This window comes from Camelus ferus, chromosome 10 (assembly GCF_009834535.1).
Source record: "Camelus ferus isolate YT-003-E chromosome 10, BCGSAC_Cfer_1.0, whole genome shotgun sequence".
Taxonomy (NCBI): Eukaryota; Metazoa; Chordata; class Mammalia; order Artiodactyla; family Camelidae; genus Camelus; species Camelus ferus.
This window is the reverse complement of record NC_045705.1, coordinates 69686560-69700486: the sequence shown is the minus strand read 5'-3', so window position 1 is coordinate 69700486 and position 13927 is coordinate 69686560. Positions and strand designations below refer to the sequence as shown.

Genomic DNA, 13927 nt, shown 5'->3' with positions numbered 1-13927 from the left:
AGTTAATCATTATATAATGTTCCTCTCTATGGTAGTTTTTTTTTTTTTTTGCCCTGAAGTCTACTTTATCTAATATTGTACTTTCCTTTGGTTAATGTTTGCATAATGTATCTTTTTTTATCCTTTTGCTTTTATCCTAAATAGGTCATTATATTTGAAGTGAATTTTTGTAGACTTTTTATAATTAATCCTTTTAAAATATTTTTTGGTCCACTCCGCTAATCTCTTTTAACTGGTATATTTTGACCATTTACGTTTAATGCAGTTATTGATATGTTAGGGCTTAAGTCTGTCATTTTTGTTTTTTTTTCCGTCTCTGTGTTTCATTTCTGTTTTCTTTTTCCTGCCTCCTTGTGGGTTATTTCAATATGTTTTAGAATCCGTTTTTGTTTATCTGTAACTTTTGAGATTTAGTAGCTTCCTAAGTGTTTACCCTAGGCATTATATCAGATACCTTTATTACCATCCACTGTGATACAGTTTGAGTGAAAACAAACAAGCCTTATCTCCTCTTATTTTTTTACCCTCCCCCATTCATAATATCTATGTCTTAAATAATTCCTCTACATACATGAGAATGCATTAAATTTTTGCTTCAGTTGTCAAACAACTTGAAAACTTTGAGACGGGAAGGAAAGCCTACTGTATTTACCCGTAGTTTTGCTTGCCATGTTCTCTTCCCTTCTTACCGTTTCAAGATTTCTTCTTTTAGGTCTCCTTTTTGTGTAGAGAGTTTTCTTGAGCCGTTCTTTTGGGATAGATCTGCTGGTGACAATTTCTCAGTTTCCCTTCTTCTGAGGATGTCTTGACTTTCCCTTCATTCTTATAGAACAGTTTTACTGAAGATGGAATTCTAGACTGACACTTCTTTTCTTTCATCACTCAAAAAACACTGTGCCCCTTCCTTTTGTCTCTGTGGTTTCTGATGAGAAACGCACTGTCACTCCTGTTGTTTTCCCCTGTATGAAATGTATAATTTTTCCCTGACTGCTTGTAAGAGTTTTCTTTGTTATTAGTTTTCAGAAGTTTAATTATGATGGATCTTGGTGTGAATTGCCTTGCGTTTATCCTATTTGGGCGTTGTTTTTTCAGCTTCTTGAGTCTGTAGGTTTATGTCTCTTGCCAAACTTGGGATGTTTTCAACTATTATTTTAGCTTTTAGTTCTTTTTCAGCTTTCCCCCTCTCTTCTCTCTTTCTGGGACTCTGGTGATTCAAATGTGGGATTTTTTTTTTGTTATAATCCTACAGATTCCAGAGGCTCTAGTTATTTGTTTATTTTCAGCCTGTTTTCTGTCTGTTGTTCAGTTTGATTAATTCTTATTCTTCTAGGTTCCAGTTCAGTGATTATTTCCTCTGATCCCCTCCATTCTGATGTTGACTCCATCCACTGAACTTGCTTCATTTATTATATTTTTCAGTTAACATTTCCAGTTGGTTCTCCTTCTGTGGATGGTTCCCAGCATACAGTGGTTTAACTTAAAATGTTTAGACTTTTTGACGGTATGAAAGTGATGCATATTCAGTAGAAACCGCACTTTGAATTTTGTTCTTTCCTGGGCTCGTGACATGTGGCGTGAGCCTCTCTGTGACGCTGGGCAGGGTAGGAGCGGTGAGCTGCAGCTCCCAGTCGGCCGTGACATCACGAGGGCAGAGAACCAACACACGGCTTTTTCACCCCCAGACAACCACTCTTTTTCACTTTCAGTGCAGTATTCAACCAATTACGCGAGATGTTCAATACTTCATTATAAAACAGGCTTTGTGTTAGAGGATTTTGCCCAAATGTAGGCTGATTTGAGTGTTCTGAGCGTGTATAAGGAGGGTGAGACTAAGCCGTGATGCTCAATAACGGGGTATTAAAGGCGTTTTCCACACGATGTTTTCGACTTGCGATGAGTTTATTGGGACATAACCCCGTCGTGTCAGCAAGGCTCTCTATTTCTTTGCTGAGGTTTTCTCTTTCTTTCATGAAGTTTTCTGTTTTTTCATGTTTCCAGCATGTTCATAATTGCTTATTGAAGCATTTTCGTGTTTACTGCTTTAAACCCTGTCAAATCATCTTCACATCTCTGTCCCCTCAGTGTTGTCATCCTTTGGTTGTCTTTTCTCCATTTGAGATGTTCCTGCTTCTTGGAGGTGATGACTGATTTTCAATGGAAATGTGCACATTTTCATGTTATGTTATGAGACTGTGGACCCTACTTGAACCTTCTGTTTTAGCTGGCTCGTTTACACGTCACTCTCACAAGGGAAGGGGGTTGCCGCCTCACTATTGCCAGGTGGAGGCAGAAGTCCAGGGTCCTCAGCTGATCTTGGCTGATAACCAAGTGGGGAGTTCCTTGTAATTGCTGGTAGGGTTGGGGGGTTCTTGTTCCCCACGTGGTCTCCCCTGAGACCATGGGCAGGGGGCAGGTTTCATTATTGTTGGTGATGGAGGAAGTCCTGACTCTCCTTTACTCCTCTTCTGACCCCAGTCCGGCAGGGGGAGGGAGGAGTGCCCAGTGCACGTGGAAATCCAGCCTCCCCGGGTCGCCTGCCCTAATACAGTGGGACCAGAGGGGGACTCATTAGTGCCCGGTGGGGAAGAAAGCCCCAGCTCTGTGTTTTGGTTTATTTGACCTCCCAGTGGGGTGTGGCTGCCTCACAACAGCCACACGAGGGGAAGCCCAGGCTCCCTCTTGGCCTTTGCTGCTGCAGGCCAAGCTGGGGCCCAGGTTTTCTGTGGTGTGCATCTGGCATAGAGCAGCTAGCGTCTATGCTTGGCTGCCGTGTCCTGTTTTTTTTGCCTGGAGAGAACAGTCATTCATTGCAGCTTTTTTGTGCTTCTACTGTTGTTTCTGGGTTTCTGGCTTCTTAGCTCTGGGATATGAGGCAGAACCCCAGCCTAGAGAACTCACCACAGCGCCACTTCTCGGGTCCCTGATTCCCAGTCTGCCTTCTTCTCTTCGCCTCTCCAAGTTTATTTTTCTTTACAACATCTTGGGTTTTTAGTTGCACTTCTTGGAAAGAGTAGGGAAAAGTTTGCCTACTCCATCTTTCCGGAAGCAGAGTGCAGTTCGTTCAGCTCAGAGATACAGGATGCTCTGGGTGTTCCAACGTTCTGCCTCTTGGAGCCTCTGTCTGACCATGCCCTGGTCTTCTTGTCCCTTGCAGCTCCGGAAATCTCTCCTGTCCCTGTGCCTCGGCCCACCAGAGTGCAGACAGTTCCTGTTTGAAGAAGCCTTTCTGTGGGGCCCAGACTGCCAGCGCCTCTGGTGAGTTAGAACATCTTCGCCTTGTCCTTGTCACCTGTAAGCCAGTCGCTGTTGCTGTAGTGTGGTCCGCCTTACCCCTTTGGCACTGTGGCCAGAAAAGATGGTCAGTTCCTCGCAGTCAGGGCCCAAGTGCTTGTGTCGGGTGGGGAGAGGGTGGGGTGGAGCTGTCCTCGGTGCTGGAAAAACAAGGCTGCCCCTTGGTGCCTGGCTAATGCGACCTGGAGGGGACTAACTGGGACCACGGCTCAGGACTCGAGGTCTGGCTCCTCATCTCTGCTCTGAGGTGTCCCAGCTGCGTGTCCATGCTGGACTTGGCCAGTGCGGCCCAGGGGAGACGGTGGAGGTGTTACAAGTGCCCTGCCTCTATCTTTACTTGGACCCCAGGACACCTGTTTGTGTCTGATGCAGGGACCATGGAGGGACCTGTGGTTTTGCAGAGCCAAGACATGCCCTCAGCTCACAGTCTAATTAATGCCCAGAGCTCATTTTATTGAGCACCTACTGTGTGCTCCACTGGTATCGTTTCATCTGTAATACATGCTTAAAATTGGCATTGGCAGAATGTGGCCTGAGTGCCAGGCTTTACCATGACCACCCTCAGAGGAAGGTGAAACGACTGCTGTTCTCAGGCGAGGAGAGGGGCTCCCGGCCGTTGAGCTCCCTACGCCCGGCCTTGTTGGTGGGCAGAGGCTCAGTCCAGCCCTGACTGAACGCACACTGGGCCCTTTTTGGAGCAACTCCTGGCCACCCGGCCCAAACCTTACTGGGGACCATAAAGGGAGGTATGTGAGGTCCACACCCCCTTGGACACTATTTTACAATCTTTTTTAAAAAAAATAATGGCCTGTCCAAGGAGACATCTTAGACACTTTTTCCAAATCGTCCACCGCAATGAAACTTGAATGCTATGGAAATGCTGTACATCTGCTTCTGTTCCGCTTGTGTGTCTGTGCTTTATACTTAAAAACACTAAGATCCATTTCACCTTCCAAGATTCCATTGAGGATGCATGTCCTGGGTTATAAACACAGCAGGTGAGGCTGTTGGCGCCTTGCCCTGGTCCTGGTCCTGGTCCTGGTGCCCACTGGTTTTTGGGGGTCACCGTCAGCTTTGAGGGTGGCCTCCTAACCAGTTTCCCACCGCCAGCCTCCCAGGTCTCCAGTCATCTCTGAAATCCATTCATACCCTCACGCTGTCTTGTTTGTTCATCCTTTCCACGTGGCTGTGGCCTCTCCCTGCACTCTGAGCTGCGTCTCTGGCCTCTGCCTTCCCCCCAGTCCCAGGCACACACAGGCGTTCTCCTGGCAGGCGGACAGTGATGGGGCTCCGTGGAGGACCAGCCCGCGCTGTCCTGCCCTCTGCCTTTATCTGCTGTCAGATGCTGCTCCCTCCGCAGGGACCCCTTGTCTGAACCCTGGTGCACACGCACCTGCTCACTCACCGCCCGGGGGGAGGGGTGCCCATGAGACACGTGACTCTAGTGGGGGACGTGGTCCGCTCTTTCTTGTAGAGGGGAGCAGGCTGGAGGGAAGGTCCTGCCTGGGCAGCACTGCCCGGCACTGTTTGTAAGGCCTGCCTTTGATGTCCTCGGGCTCGGGCCTCGGGACTGACTGCCGTTCATTGTGAGTGGCAGCTGGCGGCAGCGGCGAAGCCCACTCTGCAGCACGTTTCTGCATTTGGGGGTCATCTGTCCCAGGCCGGGGTGGGGGTGCCGCGTGGCTCCCACCGGGTCGAACCTCTCTGACCTCAGTCTGCACCAAGCCCTCTCACCACGAGTGAGGGACCCTTGACCAGTGTATCTGAGCTTTCGCTTGTCACCATTCCGGGCTCTGTGAGGGGTGCTGCCCGTGCTCTGGGGTCCTTCGTCAGGGCTGGGCCTCCTGTTCTTAGGGAACCGCTTACAGTCGGCCCCAAGTGGGCGGGGGGCATTTAGATTTCAGTGCCCGTCCCAGGGACCGTGGTCATCGATGTATAAAAGGGGAAGGAAAAAGGAAAACGCTGAACTGGGCAGCCCCTTAGGCCGGGAGTGACTTGCTGTAATCTTGGTTTACCGGACAGGGCTCTGGCCCGTGCAGTTGGCCATCTCTGGGACAGGGGACCAGGTGTTCACTGGGAGATTAGCCCCAAGAGAGCCTCCCTGGGCCTCTTGGCTGGGGGAAGGACGGCGGCCCTCGTACTGTGGGTGGGGAGGGGTTTCCGCCTCTCGGGTGCTGACCTTGCCTGAGCCGGGGGTGCTGGGTGGGGGGAGCGCGGAGGCAGTGTTCTCCGTCAGGCCGAGGTTTCTCTGGGCTCTTCTCCTGCCTCCTCAGGTGCCCTAGTGGAAGCCACCGAGGGACCTTGCATCCTCAGTGGCCTCTGGATCCCCTGGAGGTCTCCACTCATCACATATGCCCCCCGTGTGGGCGCCGCAGCTCCGTCATCTTACAGTGGGAACATTTATCACGTAATAAACCCGGGTGGATTCTGGGTTTCAGACCTTTTGCCCTGATCGCCTCTGGCTGCCACTCAGAAAACACGGGAAATTACCCTCGAGTGGTACTTCAGTTAGTCGCCAGGATGGTGCATCATTAGCGGCAGAAGGGTTCCACTTTAAAGTCACGGAGTTAATTGGCAGTGTTCTGAATTCTCACCCGTGAGTCAAGATGTTAGAGTGGACGAATTCAAAGATGCGGTTTTCCTGAAGTGTTCGTGGTTATTGCCTGAAATTATTTTTTCCACTTGCGGGTGTAATGAGACACCCCGTAGAGGTTAATCAGATGACGTGGGAGAGTTTCTGATGTTCTGGGTGACTTTCCTGGCGGCGGCGTGACATACCAAAACGATTTGCAGAGGTGGGGCTTGGGTGTCTTCTGTGATGATTCTCAAGCCATTCTTTCCAAAACTGGGTGCCTGTGTGTGGTCCCAGATCAGGGCTTGGCCGACTGTGGCTCACAGACCAAATCCTGCCTGTCAGCTGTTTTTACTGAATTGTGTGTGTGTGTGATAATAAGCACACAGCAGAAATTTACCCCCTGAACTGTGTGTAAGGGCACAGGGCAGCGGCATTAGGCACATTCACAACACTGTGCAGCCACCACCTCCACCGTCTCCAGGACTTTTCCATCTGCCCAAGCTGAGACTCTGTCCCCCGCCCCTCTCCAGCCCCTGGCCCCACCATCCTACTCTCTGTCTCTGCGAGTCTGACTCCCCGAGGGACCTCCTGTGAGTGAAGTCAGACGGGATTTGTCCTCTCGTGTCTGGCTGATGTTGCTGAACATGCTGTCCTGAAGGCGCGTCCGTGTTGCAGCGTGTGTCGGAATTCCCTTCTTTTCTGAGGTCAGATAATACTCACTCTGCGGAGAACACCTTTTGTTTATTCATCACCGGTCAGAGGGCGCTCGGGTTGTTTGTTTCCACCTTTTGGCTGTTGTGAGTGATGCTGCCTGGGCACTGGGTGTGCAGGTATCAGCCTGCTGGGTCACACGGTGGCTTACGGGTAACTTTTCGAGGAGCCGCCGTGACGTTTTCCATGGTGGCCGCGGCCTTTTATGTTCCCACCAGCTGTGCCAGCCGTTCTGGTTTCTCCGCGTCCTCGACACTTTTTCCTGTTGTCCTGGGGGCAGCCGTCCTAGTGGGTGTGACGTGGTCCCTCACTGTGGTTTTGGTTTGCTTTCCCCGATGATCAGTGATGTTGAGCGTCTTTTCATGTGCTTATTGGCCATTTTTTGGGGAAATGTCTATTCAAGCCCTCTGTCCACTTTTTAAAACTTTTTGTGAAGTATTGTCAGTGCACAATGTTCTGTGAGTTTCTGGTGCACAGCACAACACTTCAGTCACACAGGAGCAGACATGTATTCGCTGTCATGTTCTTTCTCACCGTAAGTTACTACAAGATACTGAATATAGGTCCCTGTGCTCTACAGTATAAACTTGTTTGTTTCATATGTATTACTTAGTATCTGCAAATCTTGAACTCCCAATTTATCCCTTCCCACCCAGTTCCCCCCCATCACTGGGAACCATAACTTTGATTGCTATGTTTGTGAGTCCGTTTCTGTGTTGTAAACAAGTTTGTTTGTCCTTTTTTTTTTTTTTTACAGATTCCATGTATAAGTGATATCGTATGGTATTTTTCTGCCCATTTTTGTATCAGGTGTTTGATTTTTTTGTTATTGAATGGTGAACGCCCTTTATATGTTCTGGACATTAATCCCTTGCCAGGTACGTGGTTTGCACATCTTTCCTCCCATTCTGGGGGCTGCCTTTTGTAAATAAAGTTTTATTGTCACACCACCACACTTCCTCCTTCTCGGGTCTTCTCTGGCACAGCAGCCCAGTTGAGTGGCTGTGACCAAGGCCGTGTGGTCTCAGAGCTGATAATATTTACCAGCTGGCCCTTGACAGAAAGTTTGCTGACCCCTGTTCCAAATGATCTGGGCACGTTCAGCACCAAGAACCAGCCACGCTTCTGTGATCAGGTGCTGAGAAGTGTCTGTCCGCACACCCCGGGGCACGAGCGCCCAGTGTGCGGGCGCCTGGCGTCCTCCTGGTCTGAAGCCCTCAGAGTCTTGGTTAAGCTGTGTGGCTTTCTTTGGTGACGTTTGTGTAGGATGCTGGCCCAAATGGGGGACTCCTTCCTGCTGGGGTGCAGGAGGGCTGCGATTAGGCACAGCCTCCCGGGACCCCAGAAGGCTGACGATGGGCCGGGTCAGACACCCAAGGGCTGGAATTTACCTCATTCATCGTGCTCCTGCCGTCACAGGGAACGCCAGAGATTTAGGAGATGGCCTTCCTTGGCTTGGAGCTGGGCCTTGGGGAGGCTAGGTCCAGGCAGTGAAAGGGAGGCCCAGTCTGGCGCTGCCCGGGGCGTTGAAGGAGGAGCTGGCTGTGTATCCGAGAGGTCGCGGGACCCGGACACATCCAGCAGCTCCGCCAGTGGAGAGGAGGTGATGCTGTGCAAACCGCAAGGAGACTGTTTCCAGGGGGTCACCCAAAGCCCCCCGCATCTCAGATTGCAGGGAACCGGGGAGCGATGCAGGTGAGGGGTGCAGACAGCGCTCCAGAAAGGACCATGCTCTCCAGAAGTCTGGCTCCAAAGGGCGAGGCGTCTTTCTGCTCTTTGCACATGAACGAAAGCGTACAAGCTGGTTCCCTCCTCACCCAGGGCCCCCGGGAACAGGTGACTGTCCCCTCCCCAAGGGCAGGCCCAGGCAAGAGTGATCTACCAGCTCTGAGCTTGTGTTAACCCCCGGAGGGATCCAGGCATCTCCTGGAGGAGTGAAAGTGTGGGGCCAGTGGGAAGTGGCCCGCATCCCGGGAGCGTGTGTGCCACCTTGTACGGTACGCTTTGCAGATGTGATGGGGTTAAGCGTCCTGCGACGGGGGTTACCCTGGATTATCTAGCTGGGTCTTCAATGTCATCATAAGAGTCCTTACCAGAGGGAGGCAGAGGGAGATCTGAGTACAGGGGAAGAGGAGGCCACATGACAGTAGCGGCAGGGGCTGGAGGGACACAGCCACAAGCCCAGGGATGCCCGGAGGAGGCGGGAGGGACCCTCCTCTAGAGCCTTCGGAGGGGGCCCAGCTCTGAGAACCTTGATTTCAGTCCAGTGAATCTGATCCAGACTTTGGACCTTCAGGACTGCGAGAGAATGAGTTTGTGTTGCCGTGAGCGGCCTAGACGTGGCTGTTGGTTACACTGGCCCAGCACACTCAGACACCACGTTAACCTGGATTTCAGCCGGGTTGGGGAACAAGGGTCACTTTTCAAGCCTTTGCCAACGAGCAGGCAGCGCAATGGGGGCATTGCGTACATGGCCAGGGCTCGGGTTTCCGACGACGTGCAGACCTCTATGGCGGCCTGGTCGCCGTGGGAATGCTGGACGGCGTTCTCCCAGGTCACCACTGCCCAACTGAAACCTCGGGGAGTGGGCTTGGGGCTCACGAGGGCAGGTGCCATCGCCCTGACGCCCCTCTGCAGAACGTGCCCCCAGATAAACCGCCGGGAGGGGTGTAGCCTTCCCTGAACTCAGTGCTCAGCACATGCAGGCTGCTTCCCGCAAGGCCCCCACCCGTGGGCCCCGAGCATCCCCCGTCCTGGGTTGACTGGGGACGTGCTGGCTGTTGTCTCCACGCTGGGCTGCACACTGCAGCCCCCCCCACGGAAATGCCCCGAGTGTTTCACACAATCAAAGTCTCCCTCCACGAACGTATGCCTTGAGGGCTGAGACCCGCTTCCTAAGGCCCAGGGGTCAAGGTGGGTGCCCAGCGCCCTGCCCGCCTGCCTCCCGCCTTCTGTCTTTCTGGTCAGGTAAATTCTGCTCCGGCCGGTCCGGGATCTCCACCCCTCCTTGGGGCAGAGGAAGTGAGGCCCTAGGGGTCGGGACTTGCCAGGCCACCCCCCACCCACAGGCAGTAGCACAGGGTCCCAGAGTCCCCACCTCCCATGAGGGCCCCTTCTCCGCCTTGGCACGTTCTCTGTGAACCCCCACGGCCGCCAGCGCCCTGCGCGGGATGCAGCCTCGGGCATCGCGGTGCCGCTGTGGCAGCCAGCTCAGTGCTCCTGGGTTTCCCTCCATCTCCTCTGGTTTTGACCTGGTTCCCCAGCGAGGCAGGTGAGGAGAGAAACATCTCTCAGTGCGGGAGTGGGCGAGCAGGGGGACCAGGTGAGCTGAGGCAGGAACGACCTCAGGCTGAGCAGAGCCCCCAGGCTGGCTGTGTGATGTCCAGGAGGCCGCACAGATCCAGGTGGACTGGAGTGTCCCTGGAAAGTGCTGGGATGCCCTGAAGACCAAGGTCGAGTCTGTGAGGTTTCGAGAAAGGGGTGGTGTCCCAAATGTCTCAGCCAAGGATCGCTTCAACGGCCCCTCAGTGCTGAATGTGCCGTGTTGACTGCAGCCCCTGCAGACAGCACCCAGGCGGCTCACAGACACTCCAAGATGACAGAGGAAGAGGAAGGACTAGATTTGTTTCTCCATAAAAGTCTTCTCAGTCGTAGGAAAAAGGCCTTGTCATTTCACTTTGACTTTAGAGCCTGACCTGAGTAACAAGAGTTCTCGGGCATCTGGTTTAAATTGCAGATTCTAAGACCTCGTCCATAGGAAATCCAGTTTGGTAAGAATCTGCCTGCAGGCTGCACTGGTAAAACTCCACTGTAACTGCTAGGTTAAAGACCATTAGGCTATGACCAACTGTGGGATGAGAGCACGTTTTTGCAGTCACATGTGGTATTTATCTCTGAGCTTCCTGGCAGCCAGGGAGAAAAAGGAAATATGAGGTAACAGAGTTCTCTTGTCTGATAATTAGTTCATCTGGAGAGCAGATTTTTCCTAGCACTCCAGTCTAGAAGGAATGTTTTCATGTAGTGTTTGCAGTTGGGATTTTGAAAAAATAAAAACCCCAATAGTTTTCAAATACTGTTTGACCTCAGTGAAAGCTGAAGACATAACAAAAACGTTTTTGAGGTGGACACTAGGCTAGGGTGGTTCTGGTGTGTTGCCTTCTCGTATTTTGAAGTGACTTAGACATCAAACTTAAAGAACTACCTGTGGGCAGAGGTAACTTTGGCCAAGAGCAAGACTTTTTGCAGAAGAGCACTGAAGAAAAGGAAAAAAAGAAAGAATTGACTGTGTAGAGTATTATTTTATTTTATATGAAAATGTCCCAAACAGGCACTTCTGTGGAGACAGAATGTAAGTCGGAGTGGCTGCCCGGGTGGTGGGTGGGGAGTGTTGGGAGGTGACCCCTGAGAGGTGTGGGTTTCTTTTTGAGATAATGAAGAATGTTCTAGATTTGGTGGAGGTGATGCTCTACCCAACTTCATGATTATATTAGAACCCACCGAATTGTGCCCTCCAGTGGGTGAGTTGTATGGTGTGTGAATTACATCTAAATCAAACTTCTTTTTTTTATTGACGTGTAGTCAGTTTACAATGTTGTGTTGACTTCTGGGGTACAGCGTAGTGATTCACTCACACGTGTGTGTATATATATATATATGTATATTGCCTTTCATGCTGTTTTCCATTATGGGCTATGACAAGCTATTGAATGTAGTTCTCTGTGCTGTACAGTAGGACCTTGTTGTTCATCTGTTTTCTATGTAGTAGTTTGTACCTGCTAATCCTGAGCTCCCAGTTTATCCCCCACCCACCCCGACCTTTCCTCCCTGGTAACCGTAAGTTTGTTTTCTATGTCTGTGAATCTATTTCTGTTTTATAAATAAGTTCGTTTGTGTCTTTTTTTAGATTCCACATATAAGTGATATCATACGGCATTTGTCTTTCTCCGAGTAGTAATCCATTGTAGGTGTAGACCACAAGTTGTGGGCAACCAAACTGTTTTAAAAACCGAGCTGATGACATGGATGTGTGTTGCACTGAGTCCAGGGCTGGGTACCAGGGAGTCAGAAAGCGGTGGGTTGGCCTGGAGAAGCCTTGGGAGCTGTTATCCTGAGCTTCCCCTGGGGTGGGGAAGTTTCTAGGGCTGTAGCAACCCCCGGGAGCCCCCCTAAACTACGGCCCCAAGCAGTGGGCAGGCAGTCGGGTCAGCAGTGCTCAGCCCTGGCCCGAAGGTCTGTGTTGGACACGGTTTTGTGTCCGAGGGTCCCAGGAAGTGGGAGGAGCGGGCACTGACTCACACGTTCTCATGTGTTGGTGTCTCTGTCCTTAGAGATGCTTTTACCTCCAGCCCTGAGGCTGCTGAGCAGGTGGAATGTGGTTTCTCCGGGCGGAGCAGGCTGCCTCCTTGGTTCTTTGGACAGAAGCCTGGGTCTCTCCCGTCTGCTGAGCCCGTGCCAAGTGGGTGGAAATAGCCGGTTGGAGTGAGTTAGGATCTGGTCTCAGTGTGGGCTTGGGTTTACTGAGGCTCATAGATACAGCTTGCCATTATGGAAGGAGTTAGATGGCGGTGAATGTGAGTAAAGTTATATTAATGTGAATATAAATATATGTGTGTCTATTTCAAATGAAAAAAAAAAATCTTGTAGCCAAACCAGGAATTTTCTGGGGTGGTGACACTGGGCGTTAAGTGCTGATTATCAGAGGCTGGTTTTAGGAAACACAGCCCCTGGTGACACCTGGGACTGAGGCTTACAATCAAAGTTCTCTCGGGCATGATCGAAACCAGCTGTTTTGCATTTGGGGGTCACAGATGCGTGGGAAAACCTGAGGAGAGTCTTCTGTGCAGAATGCGCATCTGAACGTGCACGCACGATTTTGCATTCTATTTCAGCAGCATTTCCCCCCCTTCCCCCTAAAGAGCCCACACTCACACCAGGCAGACCCACGGGATGTAATCCTGGAGGGGGCGGGCCCCCGGGATCTCTCCCCAGCCGAAGGAAGGGGCTGTGTTGAGGGAACCTGCTGAGAACCTGGCATCCAGAGCTCCCTGCTCTGTTACAGTCCAGGATGCACCTGGCATCACACAGCCACCAGCCAGGCTGGGCTGACGCGGGCCTGTCGTCCAATGCACTGAGGGCTGGCTGCTGTGTGACTTCATTGCCCTGCAGGGAGTCACAAACTTGCTGGCTTCACCTTTCCTTGGAAGGAATGAGGGAGAAATCAGAGAGAGTGTGATGCACCAAGACAAGCACATAAGCCTGGCGTAGGAGGTTTTGCTGTCTGGGACTGCTGCAGATAGAATCCCAGGTGTTCGGCTGAATGCAGATTGCCCCTCTGTTCTTTTTTTCTTTCTTTTTTTCTTGTTGACATTTTTATGATATTACAAATGATCACCTGTTTGCCTAGGTAGCAGGCTGGTCTTTGGGAAGCATTAAGAGAAAAGGTATGTAATTTTGCTGTGGTTCCATAGCTGCAGGGATGAAAATAATGCGATTTACCTGTCTGTCAAAAGCGCAGGCAGGGGTCGGGGAAGGGCTGCAGGTTTCCATTTTCTCTAAACATTTACACCTCTGTTCCTTTCTTGTATTTATTCTTTCCACCCAAATGGTGGTTGCACATTTCTGGTGCTGAGTCTCCTGGGCCGTTTTTAGAGGGAGCGGTTCAGCTAATGAGAGACGTTTAACTGTCACAAAATAGATTCAGAGTAAACAGTCATGAAATAGATTCAAAGTAATATTTACTCAAACAGTCAGGGGAAACTCCAGCTACCCCCTCGCTGGAATGTAGTTCAAGCCCTTCCGGTGTTTGAACGTCTGCAGTGATGTCTCCCAAGCTGTGGTAAGTGATGGAGAGGAAGCTCCTCAGAGATACCCACCAGCCTGTTAAGGGCAGAAGACTTTCGCGCTGACCCCGCCAGCCTCTGTTCTGGGGCGGCACAAAACCTGATGGTGCAGGTGGCCTGCGAGCTGGTTTAGGGGTTCACTGGCCACTTCCCTCATATGTTCACAGAGAGTTCGCTTCAGGAAACCCTGAGATCCCCACAGAGGCTTGGAGCACACGACAGAAACTGGTCATGGGGATGGGGGCGCCAGGCTGGCCGGACCCGTGGTGCCGATCGGGGCCCGTCTTTCCCAGCCTCAGCCCGGGGGGCAGCCCTCCCTGGGCCTCTCTTATCTGCAGCAGCCACTGAAAATGGCTCTGGATGTGGCTCTGTGGACACACTCCCCGCCCTCCAAGTGACCCTGCAGGCTGCCACGCCCTGCCGCCGACACGGTGGTGCACAGCACACACCCCTGATCCAGACCACCTCAGGGCTGGCTTGGTGGGTGCGGAGGGGAGGGACTTCCCTTCTG

General features: G+C 51.6%; 1 protein-coding gene across 1 annotated transcript in view; it reads left to right on the top strand.

Annotated features, from left to right (window-relative positions):
* Nucleotides 1–13927, top strand: part of SHANK2 (SH3 and multiple ankyrin repeat domains 2) — a 499586-nt gene that overhangs the window by 23415 nt on the left and 462244 nt on the right. The window contains 1 exon segment of the mRNA XM_032490098.1: nt 3155–3255. The gene's annotated coding sequence lies outside the window, so the exon portion shown is untranslated.